General features: G+C 41.7%; 1 long non-coding RNA gene across 2 annotated transcripts in view; it reads left to right on the plus strand.

The window, feature by feature from the left end:
• The first annotated feature begins 5,734 nt into the window (after positions 1–5,734).
• LOC138919354 (uncharacterized) overlaps positions 5,735–18,893 on the plus strand; it is a 68,670-nt gene continuing 55,511 nt past the window's right edge. For both annotated transcript variants that reach the window (XR_011429505.1, XR_011429507.1), the window contains exon 1: positions 5,735–6,023. This is a non-coding gene — a long non-coding RNA (uncharacterized lncRNA). The remainder of the gene's footprint in view (positions 6,024–18,893) is intronic.

The following is an 18,893-nucleotide window of genomic DNA, read 5'->3' on the forward strand; positions in this document are numbered from 1 at the left end:
CGACAGTTGACATTAAGTTCCCACATTGGGTCATATAGTATGCTAGACTTGTGGATTAAAAGAAAGAAAGAAAGAAAAAGTCATAGTCCCTGCCCTCAGAGAGCTTATAATGTAGTAGAGGAGATAGACTATTGCAATACTGTGTGATGAGCCCTGCAAGAGGATACAGAAAGAGTGCTACGAGAATACGTGGGAGGGGCCCCTACCAGGCAATCATGTGTGATCACGTAAATAACCATGTCGTATGGATGATTCACGTGGAATCTTCAGTCGAACTGCCTCGTCTCTATCACATGTGCCAGCCTTCCCTTATCTGACACATAAGTTTGGACCTAAATATCCTTGTTGGTCTGCTTGTTAAATTTTTTTGGACTCTAATTTGCCCAGGGAAAGTTTTACCTAGCATTTCTACTAACAAGTCATTCACAGTTTGTTTAGCACATTATTGACATCCTTATTCAAATCGTTTACGCCCGAAAAATTGATGAGAGCCCTAGCATAGTTTTGCAGACAACTCTGGGGGCAACAACCAGGCTGCCGATGAGCATTCTGAAGATGTTCATCCAGTTTCCTACCTACTTCTAGAACACAGAAGGGCAGAGAAGGGTTGGGGAGCGCATAGCACGGTGCTGATCTATGTGATGAGCAAATCTGGCTGCAGAGGTGGAGGGGGACGGCGATGGCAGTCTGCTGCTGCTTTTCCTTTTCCTGCCTCTTTCACCTTCTTCCCATCCCTCCCCCCACCAAAAAAAAAAGCTGCTTAATCTCTTCAAGAAATTAATGAAGCTTTAAGTTTTGAGTTGAGCTGAAAATTATGAGATCACTAAAACTGCTGGCACCTCAATTTATTCCTTTCAAATGGAAAAAGCAATGCTGGACAATAAATGAAAAATTTTAATTCCTTAGTGTGTTTTGGAGCGAAGAAAGATTAAGAATTGCAGGAGATTATTTTTGCTTTCAAACATTTGTGGTACTAAAGGGAAAAAGTGCATCCAGCAGCAAAGCCATTGGTGACTTCATACCAGGGCAAATGTGGTTTCATCTGGATTTTTCCTATTATGTCATTCCAGATTGGTTATTTTTAAGCACATAAGCACAAATATTTATTTCTTGGCTGCTAGTTTTGGGTCTCACCTTGGTTGCTATTTTAGCAATTGTCCTATAAATGGACAGTGCTGTGATCTCCCTGGGTGCTGTGAAAGACAGAGAAGAAAGGGAAGAGGTAAGCATGAGGACATGACAGGAAGGAAAGCAGAGTCTGCCCTGAGTGCTGTTAGCAAGTGGAAGTGAGCAGGAAAGCGAGCAGAAACACACTCCATGAAAATACTGCCCCGCGGGGATGGGCTCTTTGCCATTTATGGGAGACGAGTGAGGTTCTTTAAAATTGTGAAGAAGTGAGGCTGGGTGACACTGACAATAATGGTAAACAAGCAAGAAGGACAAGTCCCTTCTTCCTCCATCAACCCTATCGGAAGAGACAAGCATGGAGGGAGCTGGCAAAGCAGAAATGGAGTTTGCAGAGTCAGTGCCACAATCACAATGCTGAGTATGGAAAGATGAGTTTGACGCTGAGAGAGAATAGCTTAGTAACTGGCTTACTAATAAGGTGCACTAGGATGAGGTCTTAGCCACTTTATCTTTTAGTACACTGATAAGATGTGGTCAACATCAGGACAGTAATTAAGGAAGTAGGAGAGGACATAGACTTTCCTTAGGAAAGAAGATTTTATTAGTTTCCCCATGAAAATGTTTATTTTTAAAGTAGCTTGCCTGGGGTTACTCATTATACTGTGAACATTGTTTATTAGCGTCTGCCTTTATTTAACACATGTCAGGATGTAGCTTCTGTATTTATGGTGTTTGCTGCCTAGGGATTCTGTAGGTGGAAAAGACGGTTCATTGACAGCTGAGTGTTCCACTATGGCAGTAGCAAATTTGTCTGAAGTCCGTCAGCGTCCTAGGCAATTTTCTTTTACCGTGGCCTATTGTTTTTCTCCAGGAGGGCTCTGTTAGAGAGAGAGAGAGAGAAATTTTAAAATATCAACAAATACAAACACCACCTCATCCCTGCTGCTTAATCCATGTTTGCAATTTCTCAGGAAATTCAGGAGAAGGAAGAAAGTTGGATCTTTCTCTTTAGGCCCTGATTATATAAGGTAAGATCAATTTTCCCATATGGTGCATGGATCCACCTCACTGCTTTGTGGTCACACTTCTGCCTCACTTCACTCTATTTGCATCTAGCTAAACACACAGAGTAGGCTGTAGCTTAGAATAGGAAAAAACAAAAAAGGAGTTGGGAAGGTAAAAAGAGAGAAAAAAAGTGTGGAAGGCAAAGGGAAAGATAAAGGATAATTTATTTCCAAGCTCATCCTTCAGAATGAGTCAAACCTATTAGGGTCTAGTCATTCATTTAATCGTGTCACATTTATTGAACACGTATGTACCAAGTGTTGCTGGATGAAGCCTCTAGACACAAGGCCTACAAAGACAAATAAAACAAATGCCCTACCTTCAAGATGCCTTCTGTCCAGTGGAGAAGCGGTGTGAGTGAAATAAGCCACAGTCACTGTGGCAAGAGCTCTGACTGAGATGTACAGAGGGTGCTATGGGAGAGGAGACGAAGGGCATCAAAATCATACTAAAAGTTTGGAAAGCCTCCTGGAGGAGACAGTACTTTTAGCTGGTTGAAAACAGAGGGAATAAGATTTAGAGAAGAGGGATCAGTATCTTTTAAGGCACAGGGGCAGGAAACAGTTCAGTACAACTGGAGCGTAGGATGAGAGATAGAACAAGAGAAAGGAGGAGATGGGGCTGTCAAAGACCGTGACAGGTATGGTATCTTCTCCTACTTGCAAGCTAACAAGTTAGCTTAGCACAGTTTCATGGATGCTAGCAGATGATACGAACCTCCCGGACCAGAGACAAAGTGCTTTAATATTAATGGTATAGCAAGCAGCATGAGTATCAGCATATTTGCATCCATGGCCCTTTTCCCCAAATCCCACATGGATGATATGAAGGACTCAGATGGATATACATTCAGTGAGCTTGTTTTGCAGCTGAGAAATCCAGAGCCAAGGGCACAGCACCTTTTAAGCAAGCTCTCCAGTCTCCCTCTTCAAGAGAGCGAGCCGTTGCACAGTAACCATGCTGTGGTCACTTTGACCTACTTAGATGCCTATGTGACTAGTTACAGGAACGGCTCATTGTCAGAAGATGGATGAGTCTTGCAGTCTGGCATACTCAGCAAGAATATGCAGGGACACTCAGCACCCGTGGCGGACTGCTTCTCCCAACAGGCTCTATAACAGGAGAGTTATAGCAAGGGCTGCTTAACTGGAGAGTTAAGCAGGGGCTATCCCATGATGAGCATTTTAGGTAATGCTGAGGAATTGGAACTTGTCTGAAAGCACAAGGAGTCAATAAAAACTTTTGACCAGAGAAATGCGATGATAACCACAGTTTGAAAAGATTACTCTCTTCGCTATGCGTGGCAAAGATTAGACAGATAGCTGAGAGAATGCAGAAACACTAGCTAGGGGGCAATTCCAGTATTTTATGTGTGAAGTGAACTGCCCAAAGCCAAGGCAGTAGAGTAGGCCAGGGTGGGGAAAGGAGGCAGCTCCAACGATATTATGGTAGGTAGGATCTAGAGCATTTTTGTGGGGTTAGTAAAAAGAAGAAATTTAAGAAAAAATTTAATAGGCAATAGTACAACTTACTTTGTGTCCTGCATTTTATTAGCGTTTTGTATGTATTAACTCATTTGATCTCAGTTTTTGTGAAGTAGATACTATCAATATTCTTATTTTACAGATAAGAAAACAGATACAGAGGACCTAGAAGGTGACCTCCCAGTTACTAGTTAGGCAACTGTGTAGGTGGTACTGTCCTCCACTGAGACGAGGTGGAGCAGATTTGGGAGGGAAAGATAGGCATTTGGTTTGGGCCCAGGTTATGAACTGAATATTTGTGCCCCTCCCCCAAATTTATATGTTGAAGCCCTAAGTGATGGTGTTCAGAGATGGGGTCTTTGGGAGGTGATTAGGGTTAGATGAGGTCATGAGGATGGTACTCTATGATGAAGACAGTGCTCTTAATAGAACAGGAAGACAAAGAAATCTTTCTCTCTCCAAGTGCACACACTGAGTAAAGGCCATATTAGCACATAGTGAGAAGGTGCTGTCTGCCAGCCAGGAAGAGGGCCCTCATTAGGAACCGAATTGGCTGAAGCCTCGATCTTGGACTTCCAAGCCTCCAAAACTGGGAGAAATAAATTTCTGTTGTTTAAGCACCCAGTCTGTGCTATTTTGTTATGGCAGCCTGAGCACGCTAAGACAGCCCAGTTGAGTGTGAGGTGTCTGGGGAACATCTTCATGGTGATTTCTAGTAGGGATTTGAACACATAAATCTGGACTCCAGAAGGGAGATCTTTGCTGGAGGAAGATTTAGAAGTAGTTATTAAGGGAGTGGTGAGTGAAGCTACGAATTTGGATGAAATCATCCTGAAAAGTGTGTAGAATGAGAAGAGCAAAGGGTTCTGGGACAGAGCTCTGAAGAACACTGACATTTAGGGGCAGGGAGAGGAGGAAAGTCCCAAAGAAGACAGAAAAGGGGTGATCACACTGGTAAGAGGGAATAAGGAGAGAAGGCACAAAAGCCAAAGGAGGAGAGATTTTCACAAAAGAGGGAGCACTTAACAATAACTTGACCTCTGATGGGTTGAGTAGTGAAAGCACCATGCTCACTGAGTAAGGCAATTTGTAGGTAATTTCTGACTGTAGGAGAATAGTTAAGGTAGTGGACAAGTAGGGAGTCACTGAAGTTGAATTGTGGATGACAAAGTTGAGGTACCATGTGTCAAACGAGGAAGTTCCCTTGATGATAAAGGCTTTATAGGAATGTTCAATCTGTGTTGGCTACAGGAATATGTGGAGCAGAAATGGCAACAAAATGCAGTCTTTTTACCTTTTCCTCAAAAAATGCAATTCCATATCTCTGTGGAAGAGAATACAGTTGGCTTTTAAGAAGGTCATAGCAAGAATATGCATTCTTCCTACATAGATTAGAAAACTAAAGTGGGCATTTGTCCCAGATATTCCACTTGTGTTTCAGACAGGGCTGGCTCTGGTCTAGCACGCCTGTGCCTTTCTCTTCTGCAATAAAAATTGAAAGCAAGGGGTTAAAAGAGGAGAACTGGTTATCTTGTGGGTCATGCCAAAACGTACTGCTGTTTTTGAAGTGTTGAGAGTGCTTTAAAATAGTAGGTAGCAAGGACAGGCCAAAAAGACCATGTGATGAGGACCTCTCTTATCTTTCACTGCCGTTAATTAACAGGCTAAGGGAGAAAATAAAGTAGAAAAGACATGCTAAAAAATAAATGAATAAAACATGAGCATAGGGTCAAGCAGTGTGTTTGTTGTACAAGGAGATGATTGTTATAATTAATTGTGATGCATGTGGATAATGTCGATTTTCGAAAGCTTGCGTGGGTCTAGTGTTTCTTCTATTCTTCTGTTCTTCCATAGGCCTCTGCTAACTCAGCTACTCCTCTCTGTTAACCTGGTCGCTGTACTGTCTTTGTATTTCTGATGTGTGTGGGTGTGTGTGCATGATTCTAGATAGCTAGATATATGGCTAGCCAGCCCTGGTGGTCTAGAGGTTAAGACTCAGCCCTCTCACCACCGTGGCCCTGGTTTGTTTCCCGGCCGGGGAACCACACCACCTGTCTGTCAGTTGTCACACTGTGGTGGCTGAGTGTTGCTGTGTTGCTGAAAGCTATGTACCAGCAGGGTGGACGGGTTTCAGTGGAGCTTCCAGACTGGGAAGAAGAACCTGGCAATTTCTGAAAAAATTGGCCATGAAAACCCGATGAATAGCAGCAAAGCATTGGCTGATACAGCACTGGAAGGTGAGAGGATGGTGTAAAGAGACTGAGGAGGGCCCTGCTCTGCCGTACACAGGGTCACTAGAGTCAGAATCGACTTGAAGGCACTAACAAGGACAGAGATACAGCTAGGGTAAGTAGTCCCACAGGCAGCAAAAGAACTAGATAATGCTTTTAGTTGAATATAATGCAAAGTACAATCAAGTTCATGGTTGCCTGTGATTAATATGAACTAACCCTCCTTCCATCTAAAGATGAGAGAGGAGGCTGGTCTTGCCTTAATATTGACTATTGCGCATTATCTAGCCTATTGAAGAATTACTAAATTTTAAAGTTGGAAGACCATTTAAAAATCAAGTTTTCTAACTTCTTATTTTTACAGATGAGAAAATTGAGGCCTGGACAGGCTAAATTATGTCTCCTAGGCCACATGGCTAGACAGTGGCAGGGGCAGGACTGGCACAAAATTTTTCCAGTAACTTTATTGTTACTTCTTACAGGTGCCATACATGTGAATAGAAGAGGTTAAACACACCATTATGGCTTCAGACACATTTGAATATATTTTTTTAAATGCTGCTCTCTCTACTATACCCTTATGTTTTTCATGCACAGACATGGGTTCAGAGGCCTGTTTAGCTTTTACTTATATATTCTTAGACAACAAAAGTTTGTTGCTTGTAGACTGTCAAGCCATAATGCTGAGACCCTCAGCCCTTTTATCTTTCTATATCCTGCCTTTCAAAAGCTTCTTTGGGAACCTTCCAGGATGATGATGAAGAAAATAATATGGTTAGCTTGACATAAGTTCAAGTTCTCTTCATAACCCTGCCGAAGGGAAGGTTCCTTGGAAGGCAGGATGGTCTCTGAACTGTGAAGGGGAGAACAGGAAGCAAGCGCCACACAGGAGCGCAGAGAGCTAGAGAAAACTGCAGGGCCTTGGTGGCCATCTCTCTAGCTCCTGTTTGGTCTCTTTGGGAGACCTCTGCTCCCTTGCGTATTCATCTTTAAAACACTCTCTGAGTTGCTTCTTTTATAAATAGCAATCATGTCACAGGTGCATGTCATTCTCTCTACCATCAAATAGCCAGCTCACATTCTTTGTTGGCATTGTTTCCTGTAGCTCAAGGCAGACTCCAGTAGCAGGCCCTGGGATCATTAGTCATAATTTCCCATCTTTACTCTTCTTTTCTTATTGCCGTCAGAACCTGTAGCATCAGTAAACATCATAATGAATGTTTATATTTGCTACTATTTATTTCCATTTACCATTGGAAAGAGCACTGTCAAAAATTCTGATGTTGGGTTCCAACTCAGCCTCTTCTTAACTCTGTGGCTACAACCAAATCGCTTGACTTCTCGGAGTCTTATTTTTTCCTCTGTAAAGCTGGAAAATGTATATCTGATCTGCTACACCAATGAGTTAAAGTGGGAGGTACTTGTCATTCACTGGTAAGATGGGCCCCAAGATCCCCATCCCTTGGTATACATACTCCATTTAATTTCCTCCCTTTGAGCGTGGGTGAGACCCTTGTGAATATGATAGGATTTCACTCCTAAGAATAAGTTATTAGTCAGTTGACTATGAGTTAGTCAAAAGGGAGATTATCCTGGGTGGGTCTGACCTAATCAGGTGAACCCTTAAACGAGGAACTGGAGCCTTCCTAAGGGAAGATATGAAGCTGTAGAGATACTCCTGCTGGCTCTGAAGAAGCCAATAGTCATGCTGTAAACTGCCTATGGAGAGGTGAGCCCGTGGACATGGCAAGCACTTGCATGTGGCTTCCAGGAGCTGAGAATTGTTCCAAGTTGATAGCTACCAAAAAAGCAGGGGTCTCAGACACGTGGCTGCAAAGGAAAAATTCTGCCACCATGTGAGGGAGCTTGAAAAGAGATTCTTCCCCAGTTGAGCCTCTAGATGAGAATACAGCCCAGCCAACAACTTGATGACAGCTTTGTAATCAAGGCTGTGCTGGGATTCAGGCCCACAGAAACTGTAAGATAATAAATTTGTGTCATTTTAAACTGCTGAGTCTGTGGCAATTTATTACCTAGTAAGAGAAACTAATGCAGTGACTCAGTTCTGTACATGAAGAGGTGAGGGGTGAGGGGAGTGGCTATTCTCTCCTCTCATTCACCTCCCCAACAGCTAGAGCACAGGTGTGGCCAATCAGATGTGCCCACCTGGAACTTTGAATCTGGAGGGAGGGACACAAAGCCTTAGGGACTATGAGAGGGCAATCCGAGAGGACAGCGGCAGTGGTGGCAGATGCCCAGTGATGGCAGAGCCTGGCACAGCTTTCAGACCATATGTGACTGTGGCATGAATTTGGTTGTGTCACAAGGAAGCAAGTCTTCTTAGGTCCTGATTGTTCTCCCTGCTTTGGCGTTCATGTAAATTCTGTGAACTACCCATTGTCCTTTCAATAGATTTATTTCTGCTGCAATTAGCCAGAAATAGCTTCTGTTATTTGCCACCAAGAACTTGGATTATTATAGATCATACGTGTAAAAATGCCTTGTAAACTGTGACAAATACTACAAATGTAACATAGCATTTTAATTGTTTCTCTGCTTTCACTGTTCTTCAGGCTCCTATGTATGACCTTAGGCCCTCTATGAGCTGTTATAATTCTTGGTGTCATTCTGCAAGCTAATATTTCAATAAATAAGTGTATGTTTATGCCAACAAGTAAATGGAAATAATATGTAAGTCTGTGTGAAAATGAAGAGACCATTATTAAAAAACTGAGTGGGAACACTTAGGGACCCAGAAAGTGGTCATTTCCTGGGAGCTGGAAGGGCTTGTTTAAGTTTAAAGGGCTTGCCTTCAGTTGAACTCAAAGGTCCTATGGAGCAATGTCTGCCAGTCTTAAACCATTTAGAAAACCGGCGTCTGCTGCTGTGAGGGCATCCAGAGAAAATATTCCCTTGACTGTTCTTCAGAATGGGTTTGAGTCTCGGGAACATGTCTTCTGGTTGGTTCAAAGTCTCATCTAGGATTCAAATCTTCACCTGCAATGAACCAGAAGTCTGTGCACATCTTCAACGACTCTCTGCATTCCTGCCACTGAGACAACAGGAAATAAATGAAATGAGAGGATCTTCTTTGAAAATAAATGATTGCAAAGAACAGGTCTTTTTAAAAAAACAACAACAACGCAAAAACCACTGCATTCATCTGAGCCATCTCAGGGGCCTTGGGGTTTAGGTGGGAAAAAGGGGTGGAGTTTGGGCAGCTAACCACACTCAGTCCTTGCAACTATGCTCTTAGATTTACATGTTGGGGTTTTGAGGCTATAAAAAGTTTGAGAGCATCTGAGAGCAGATCCATCTGTTTTGATTATCTAAACCCAGGGCATTGGGTCAATTTACATATGGCCAGTGAGACTCTGGGGACCTTTTATGCAGAAAGGCCTTTGCATTTTAAAGGAAAAGATGATAACTATGAGTTTCTCTATTTACCACATTTGCATCCAGACTTCAGCAAGGGGAAATGAGGTTTCTGCCTCTGATCCCTGGCAAGAGAACTCTGGTGAAGCAGAAGGCCAACAGGGGCCTGGAAGCAGTCAGAGAATAAGGGATCTCTTTACAGCGCAAAGAAGGTGGTAGGAGGAAGGGGAGTCGGGCTGTCGTGGTGCGTTGCTGATTAGCTTCCCCAGCATAACAAACTGAAGACTTCATTTGAGTTCCTAAATAGAGAAAAAGCTGCCAACATGACCTCAATAGAGAAAGCTGTAAAAGTGAATAAATATAGCAACCTCAGGTAGCAGTTTACCCGTAACACTTAGAACAGAAAAGGAGAGCACAACAGAAAGCCGGTGGCCAAGTGATGATGGGAAAGGCTGAGCGCATTGGTGGTAAAAGCTACTGCTGTAGGCGAAGCAGAACAAGGACAGAAAGCTGGCATCTAGAGTGGGGTGGGTGCCACCTAGAGAGGATCAGGCTGCCCCAGGCCTGGCTATGGGCAGGGCCATATCTGTTCTGGAAGATCCTATTGCCCTGTGCTTCCTTAAGTTGACTTGACATTAGTGGTACATCCCTCAGCATAGGAGAAGGCAGAGGCCAGAGGCTTGCGGTGTTTGGCATACCAGGGCATCTATGTAGTCACTTTCCTTCACAGGCATAGGCTTGGCTGGGAATGAAGGTCGTGTGCAGCAGAATCAACCTGCAATCCACCATTTTGGGTTGATAGGAGGCCAGAAGAGCTGTGCCTCTGTCCCTTCTGTTTGCACTTATGAACACGGCCTGTGATTTAGTGAGGCCTTGTAACTTCAAATTTCCTATGAAAATGATGTTTTCAGTTAAGGATAATATCATTCCTGTGTTTCAAGACTCAAAAGATAACAAAAGAAAGCTTTAAAAAAGTTTAAATTAGGGGGCCGACCCTGTGGCCGAGTGGTTCAGTTCTCCTGCTCCGCTTGATCAGCCCAGGCTTTCACCAATTCGGATCTTGGGTGTGGACATGGCACAGCTCGTCAGGCCATGATGAGGCAGCGTTCCACTTGCCACAGCTAGAAAGACCTACAACTAAAATATACAACTGTGTACTGGGGGGATTTGGGGAGAAAAAGCAATTAAAAAAAAAAAAAGAAAGATTGGCAACAGTTAGTTCAGGTGCCAATCTTTAAAAAAAAAACATTTAAATTATATCTCTGGTTGACATAAAAGTGAATATAGCTATAAGTGAGGCACTTCATGTTTAGAAAAATTGATTGCCAATTCATAATGCGATTCACTTTATTCACATGAGCGAAAAGTCGGAGATGCAATGTTTAAACTACAGCCTTGAAAGGTTCTGTGAGAGAACGAGGGAAACTGATGTTTGCAAAAACTTTGACTTACTGCTGGAACCTGATGTGACCAACACCAGGCACTTCTCTAAGGGACATTCTGGTTGGTTGGTTTGGCCAAAGCTTTAGTATGGCTGAGAAAGGGAGAATCATAAAGACTGATTCGGAGCCCTGCCACTTTCCAGGGTGTGACGGATAGGCTGGCCAGGAATGAAAAGAACCATGGTGTGAACAAGCCAAAGACAGCAGCAGCAGCAACATCTCTGTACTGAACATTTATTCCTACCAGCTACTCCACTGGGCTTCATGTACATTCTATCTTCTAATTATCACAACAAGATGGTAGGTATCACTATCCCCTTTCTACATGTTAACAATAATATACCTAAGGACACACAATTAGCAAGTGGCCACATAATGATGATGATCATGATGACAGTGAGGGTGAGATCTTACCCTTTTATCATGCTTTTCTGCTTGTAGAATGAATTATTATTAAATAAATTATCTCATTTGATCCCTATAGTACATAGGTGATGCAGGTTTTATTATCTTTTCATTTTTTTGTATAGAAAAACTTGGACTGAAACTGCTTTTTTAAAAGTAATTAAAAGTAACACTTATTAAAATAATAAATTGAATTCCTCCTTCATATTCATTGCAGGTCCATCAATTTTTAGTTGTATGACATTAAGCATCAATGTGGTACGTGTTAAAGTTCTATATTTATTCTAATGCACATTTAAGTTCTATAAACCTTCGCTCCTTTCACTGACTTTTTGGAGCACAAGGAATAGATTTGTGATAGTCATTGTAAACTGTTTGGTGTTGTTAAGTTTTGATAAATATTAGCCATTTAAAAATAGTTATCACTAGAGGCTCAAAACTCCTTGCTCCTTTTTCATGGGATTTATTTTATAAAATTGTCAAAAAGATTTTTTAATAAGGTGTTCATATCCTTGAAATAGTACCATGGTGTAACCAAGACAAGCTGGATGGAAGATATATTGTCTGATTATATATTTTGTGTTTTTTATGTTTTCTCCTCAATATATTGGCTTAAGAAATACATGGTGAATGCCTCCTGTGTGCCCTTTACTGTACAAGGCATCCAAGAAGAGCCAATGAACCAAACCTGGTCCCACTTTCAAAGAACTTACAGTCCAATGGGGCAGCCATTTATGTGGATAATTCCAGTGCAGTGTGGTGTGTGCATTTTGACCCAGCAGTTCCACTTCTAAGCATTTCCCCAAGAGAAAAGAGGAATGGGTTCTACTATGTCCACAAAAGTACTTGTCTAGGACTATTCGTGGCACTTTATTTATAATGGCTCAAACTGAAATTGACCCAAATGTCTAACAGTAGGAAAATGAATAAACAGATTGTGATCTATCCATACATACTAAAGCAATAAAAATGATGAAACATGGATGCAAAGACATGGAGAACCTTAAAAACATCATGCCCAGGCTGAGGGAAAGAAGCCAGACACAAAAGAGTACATCCTATATGATAGAATTCATATGAAATTCTACAATAGGCAAAGCTAATCTATGGCGAAAGGAATACAAAAGTGGTCACCTAGGGTTTGGAGGTGGAACAGGTATTGACAGGCAAGGGGCATGAGGGAGCCTTCTGGAGTGATGAAAATGTTTTCTATCTCAGTGGGGGAAGGAGATATGGAATAGGATACACACGTGTATGCATTTGTCAGAACTCATCAAACTGAACACATAATATGTGTGCATTTCACTGTATATAAATTCTACCTTAATAAAAACACATTAAATATTTTATGTTTTTATGCTATTGTAAATAGTAGTTTAGAAAATCTCATTTGTCAAATGTTTGCTATTAATATATAGCAAGATAATATGTTTTTGTATATTGACCTTGTATCTGCTAACATTGATAAATTCACTAATTAGTTCTGGTAGTTGGTTTTTTATATAACTCTTTGGGTTCTATACACGATAGACCTCCTTCAGTCTTCCATTTCTCCTAACTACCCCCTTATTTTTGTCTCTCCATGCTACAGTTGGGATAATTTCTTTTGATCTGTCTTCTAGTTCTCTCTAGCTTCATTCTCAAACCTCTGCTCTCAAACCCATCTATTAAGTTTTTAATTTACATTTTTGTATTTCTTATTTCTAGATGTTCTATTTGGTTCTTTTTCAAATCACTTTTTTCCCAAGTTCCTGTTTACAACAGATATTTTTAATCTTATTTCTTTAAACATAACTATTTTATAATTTGCCTCTGATTGTCTCAGGACCTGAAGTCTTTCAGGGTCTGTTTATACAGTGTTTTTCTGGTGTTGTTTCTTCCTCATTATAACTTATTTTCTTGTGGTTTGGCTACCACTGATTTTGCACTGCTCATTGTCCGTGAGATGTGATTTTTGGTGATTCCCGTGACCTGGGTGAAGAAGCCCTTCTCGAAACATTTTTGCATTTACCTGAGCCAGACATTTAGAGGAACTTCCTCTCTGTAATTAGTTCAAATTAAAGTCATGGCTTGAAGTTTTCTGAACTACTCCTGGGTGTCGGATTTAGGCTATCATTTCTCAGAGGGCTGGGCTCTGGATGGAACTACTCAGGGACAGATGACCTGTGTTTTTTTCTCTCCTTTGCTCTATTCAGCATTCAATAGGTGCTATCTATTGGGGCTATCTTGGGGCTGTTTTTTGAGGGTACAGGGACAGGTAGTTTCACTTCTGGTTAATCTTTACCCTGAAGGTTCTCTTTTTGGGATTCTAGGTCAACATAGGAGGAAGTGTCTAATAGTAACCTTTCATCCTGGTGGACCCTGAGCTCTGACTTCTGCCCCTCTTACTCTGTGAGGTCTTTAAAACAGTAACACATGTCCCCCAGCATAAGTCCTCAAAGCAGAAAGCTTTGGTTACTTTTCTTGCCTTTATGGGTTCTTGGAGTCTCTTAGATCTTGGTCTGGTAATTCCTTGTTGTCGTTTCTTTGATAAGTTTAAGGAGATTAGAAAATTATTTTGTTCATTATTTTTAGTTGATTTTAGCAGGAGAGTTAGTTCAAATGGCCTAGCCCCTTTTTATTGGAAACAGAGGAAGATAAAATTTGGAATGTTGTCTAAAAGTCTCTTTTTCATCATTTCTAAGTATAAAAGTAATCCCCTAAATTGGTAAGTTTCACTATGTAAAAACTGAAAATTCTGCATGGCAAGGCAAGAAAGAAAGAAAAGAAAAAGAAAGAAATAGTAAAGAAGACCAATAGACATTCAACAAATAGGGAGAAGTATTTGAAACTCTCGTAAAGAAGTTCAAATTCTGGAAAAAGGACTTAGTTTCTTAATACATTTAGAGCTCTTTATTATTATTGATTGATGAATAACAAATTACCCTCAAATTTGGCAGCTTAGAACAACAAACATTTGTTATCCCTCAGTTTCTTAGGGTCAGGCATTGGGAGCAGCTTAACTGGGTGGTTCTGGCTGAGAGTCTCTTGTGAGATTGCAGTCAGATGTTGGCTGGGGCTGCTGTCTCATCTGAAGGCTCAAATGGGGCTGGAGGACCCACTTCAGAGGTCATTCATGTGACTCTCACCAGGAAACCTCAATTCCTCACTGGCCACTTGCTGGAGGCTTCAGTTCCTCACCACCTGGCCTTCTCTGTCTGCAGCTGGCTAACATGGCAGCTGGTTTCCCCCAAAGCACCCAATTGGAGAGAGAGAGTCACCAAGAGAGAAGCCAGATGTCTTTTACAAGCTAATCTTAAAAATGATATACCATTACTTCTGCCATTTCCTATTGGTCACTCAGCCCAACTGTGGAACAATGTGGGAGTGGACTATGAAAGGATGTAAATACCAGGAGGTGAGGGTCACCTGGAATATCTTAGAGGCTGTCTGCTACAAGCTCCTCCAGTTCAATAAGAAACAAGAAAACTCAAAACAGAAAAATGGACAAAAGATACAAAAGTCTGTTCATAGAAAATGCATCTAAATAATACATATTAAGATACACATGTTAAACACAAAAAGAAGTTCAACCTCGCTCAAAATAAGAATAATGTAAATTAAAGCTATATTGAGATACTATTCTATCCAAATGATTGTATAACCTACTGTATTGTTGAGGATTTGGAGAAACAGGGTCTCACTTTTTTCAGTGAGGGTAGACATTGGTATAACCTCTACAAACAGTAATTTGGCAATAAGTAAAAAAAGGTATCAAAAATATTTTGTAAACATTTTTTGTAAATATTGTAAAAGTGTTTTGTAACTTGGCAATAAGTAAAAATACAAAAATATCAAAAGTAAAAATACGCATTTCCTTCGATCCAACAATTCTACTTCTAGGAATTTATCCCAAGTATATTCTGGCACATGTGCAAAATGATGTCAGTACGAAGATCTTTACTGCTGCATCAACTTATAATAGCAAAAGATTGAAAACCATGTGAATTTCCATCAATAGAGAACTGATTGCATAAATTATGGTAATATACATATAATTGAATTCTATGCATCTCTTAAAAAAGAATGAGGCACGCTTCTTTACGTTGATTTAGAATTTTCTCCAACATGTACTGGAAGATGTGAAAGCAAGGTGCAGAACAGCATGCCATCGTTTGTGAAAAAATATAAATCTCTATGCTTGTGCATGAATACAATATCTCTGGAGGCATGTGCGAGAGATCAGAACTACGGTTGCTTTTGTAAAGGAGAACTAGGTGGCGAGGGGATAAAGGTATGAGAGAGACTTACTTTTTATGTGTTCACTATTATACATATTGAATTTTATAGTGTGTGCATGCATTAAGAACTCAGAAATAATTTTTAAAATATATTTCTTAAAAAGTGTATTGTAATCACCTAAAATGATCAGGCCTTAAGCTAAGCTTGTGTCAACAGAAACAGAGAAGTAGAATGGACAGGACACCGTGAATAACTGGATTGGTGAGTGGGAGAAGGAAGAGTCCAGAATGATGCTCAGATTCCTGCTACACATAGAGAAGCTAAGAACACATCTCTTAGGAGAAAATTTATGTGTCTGATAAAATGATTAAATTTTATGGAAAAACCACATTTAAAAAAAATCAAGGCTATTCTTTTCTGTACTGTATCATGAGCTTCTTGCAATTAGAGAGGATATTTTAAATTTCCTTGTATCTCTCACAGTACCTGGTATGGTGTTTGACTTGTTACAGAGGCCCAATTTATTAGATAAATGTCTGAAAATTAAATTCCTAAAAACACGTTTTATCTTTGTAGAAGGTGAATTAAATATTTGCCCAGATATTTGCAAAAATGTGAGCCTCAAAGAGATTGAAAATAAAAGAGCTCATCCTCTCTTTACCCGAGGGTGAAGGGGTACAGGTGGAGAAAAGATGAAGTTCATGCAGCAAGTTGCTAATTGGAACAAGGCATAGGACTTTCAAAACACAGGATAATTTGCTTTAATATTTCTAAGAAAAGGGAAAAGTCAATTTAGCCACCAGAGGGCTCTCATCATTCCATTTAATTATAGGCCTAGAATTATTCATGAGATAAAGAAAAATGCAGTTGAAGACCAGAAGAGAATATATATTCTCCCCTACTCCATTAAATTTATGCTATCATTGTAAGGACATCCTGCCAAGTCATCTTATTACAAGATGAGAGAATTGAAACTCAGCAAATGTGCTTTAAATACTCCACTTTCAAATGTCAAGGGTGGCCTCCTTATCTTTTGTTAGTTGAAACATGAATTTATCTCCAGTGCCCTGATAATGCAAGGATTGCTTGAGAGGTATTCCCATATGTTGGGTGAGAAGGAGGAGGAGGTTGCAGTGGGTTGCTTCTCTTAATGTAAGCCTACCTGAAGTGGTGATGTTTGTTGAAATTTTTGTGCTTTATGAAGACTTAGAGGGTTCTTAAAACTAGAGTTACTAGAGTCTATGGCATTTACAACTTTTCACTGCCTTCTTGCATTTTTATTCTGTTGGGTCATACATACTAGTCTCTTATTTGTACTTCAAGGCAGGGAATGATTCGACACTCCTGTTGATTTTGTGAAGTCATCTAGACAATAAGTTAGTGTCCCTCCTATTAAAATATTCTCAGGGCTGGTCCAGTGGCGCAGCAGTTAACTTCACACATTCTGCTTTGGCGGCCCAGGGTTCGCCAGTTCGGATCCCAGGTGTGGACCTATGCACTGCTTGTCAAGCCATGCTGTGGCAGGCATCCCACATATAAAGTAGAGGAAGATGGGCACGCATGTTAGCTCAGGGCCAGCCTTCCTGAGCAAAAAGTGTAGGCTTGGTGGCAGTTGTTAGCTCAGGACTAATCGTCCTCAAAAAAATTGTAATGCCTGGTGCCGCCATCAGCTGCTTTGTCCTCTGTGATTTAACACTAAATCTACCAAGTTCACAAATGAAAACCTATAAATATCCCTCATTGGATTAACAGAGCCTTTGAGTTAAGACAGCAGAGGAGGAAGTGGATGTTTATTGAGTTCCAGACACCGAGCTGTGTTCTAGGTCCATTATTACATTTCATCCATACATCACAGTTACTCTAACACAAAGTAGGTATTGCACCCCAGATGTATATATGAGGAAATCCAGCTCTGAGAGGTTGAATGAGTCCCCCAAGATGCTAAATGCTGTGGAACTGACTGAGTTTTGCCTGCCTGTAGAGTTCATGCTCTTTTTGACATTGTAGTAGCCCCTATAATGTGAGCTTACACCTTGGGTTTTCTTTATCCTCTTGCTATCGCCCCCTCCCTAAGCCATTCAGGGGTCTTTGGGACTGTAGCTCATTGGCAGACCTTTAAGGCAGTGTCTTCTAGGACCCCACAATTTTGACTGGGAGTGTGATTTAATGATGGTTGCAGCAATACTGCAAGGCCTCTCCCCAGGTGCGGTAGGAAGGGGAGGGTAGTGTCCCCCACCTCTGCATCCACCACAGTGCGGGGGCCGTGGTGAGACCCCTGAAGGTCTTTTGCAGGAATTGCCATGGTTTGGCTGTGGCTACTCTTGTTATTCCTGCAGGACAGCCTGTAGGTAAACCCAGGTGGGGTTAATGGGCCACCAGATCAATGATTGTGCTCCGTGCTGTGGACGTTACATACTGATCGTTTGTGTTGACTTCGTGTAATAACAGGCCTTGCTCCCAGGGGGAAGGCAGAGTGGCCCACGGTCAAGAGGACACAGGCTTACAGATTTGCCCTGGCTCCTTCTTACCTTCTTACCCAATTCACCTGGTAAGCTGTGTTCTATAAACAAGATGGTAGCGTGAGGTTGGTTGTACAGTCTGTACCCGCAGGGGGCAGTGGCCTTTAGCACCTCAATCAGGAAGCCACACCCAAGACCGTGGCCTTGTGAGCATCATGAACACGTGTGAAGATGTGCCAAACACGAATTGGTGCGGTCCAGACCTCGCCCCTTGAGGCCCGGCCTCCAAGGCAGAGCATTTTAAAACACCAAGTCCCTTTACAGTCACATGTGGAATAGTCTCAGAAGTTAATTTTCGAAGCAACACTCATATATTTTCTCATACAGGGTTTTCTTTCTGAAATCTGTACCACTGAATGGGCTCATCTGAGGGAGGACAGACTGTTGTTTCCTCGATTGGATGATGTGGGATTTCGGGAGACTCTTGAATGAAGGGAAGAGAGAGAGTTTGGCAAACGGACGCTGAGGACTTATTATAGGCCTATGAGTCACGGAGACTGCAGGCAAATGATCTGGGGACAGGTGAGAGAGTGTGGGCAGGCACGGAGAGGGCAGATCCAGAGGGCGGAAAGGAAGCAGGGCCAGGGAAGAGGAAAGGTAGAGGAGTGTATTAATCAGGGTTCTCCAGAGAAACAGAACCAACAGGGTGTGTGTGTGTGTGTGTGTGTGTAAATATATATGTGCGTATGTGTATATATAGAGAGAGAGATTTTAAGGAACTGGCTCATGCTATTATGGAGGCTGGCAAGTGCAAGGTCTGCAGGGTCAGCCAGCAGACTGGAGACCCAGGAGGGTCACTGCTGCAGTTCAAGTCCAAAGGCTTACCACTGGCAGAATTCCTACAAGGAGCCTGCCCTCCCTTCTGGCAGCCTGGGCTCTGTCACTGCCAGGGAAGTGCATTGAGCTCTGTAGGTAGACGTGAGAAAGCCCAACCAGAAAGCTCTGCTGAGGCCCCTGGACCGTTCCCAGAGCCGGGCCTGCACTTTGCCTCAGTCACCTCTGATGTTGCATCCAAAGGAATCA

This window comes from Equus caballus, chromosome 20 (genome assembly GCF_041296265.1).
Source record: "Equus caballus isolate H_3958 breed thoroughbred chromosome 20, TB-T2T, whole genome shotgun sequence".
Classification (NCBI taxonomy): domain Eukaryota; kingdom Metazoa; phylum Chordata; class Mammalia; order Perissodactyla; family Equidae; genus Equus; species Equus caballus.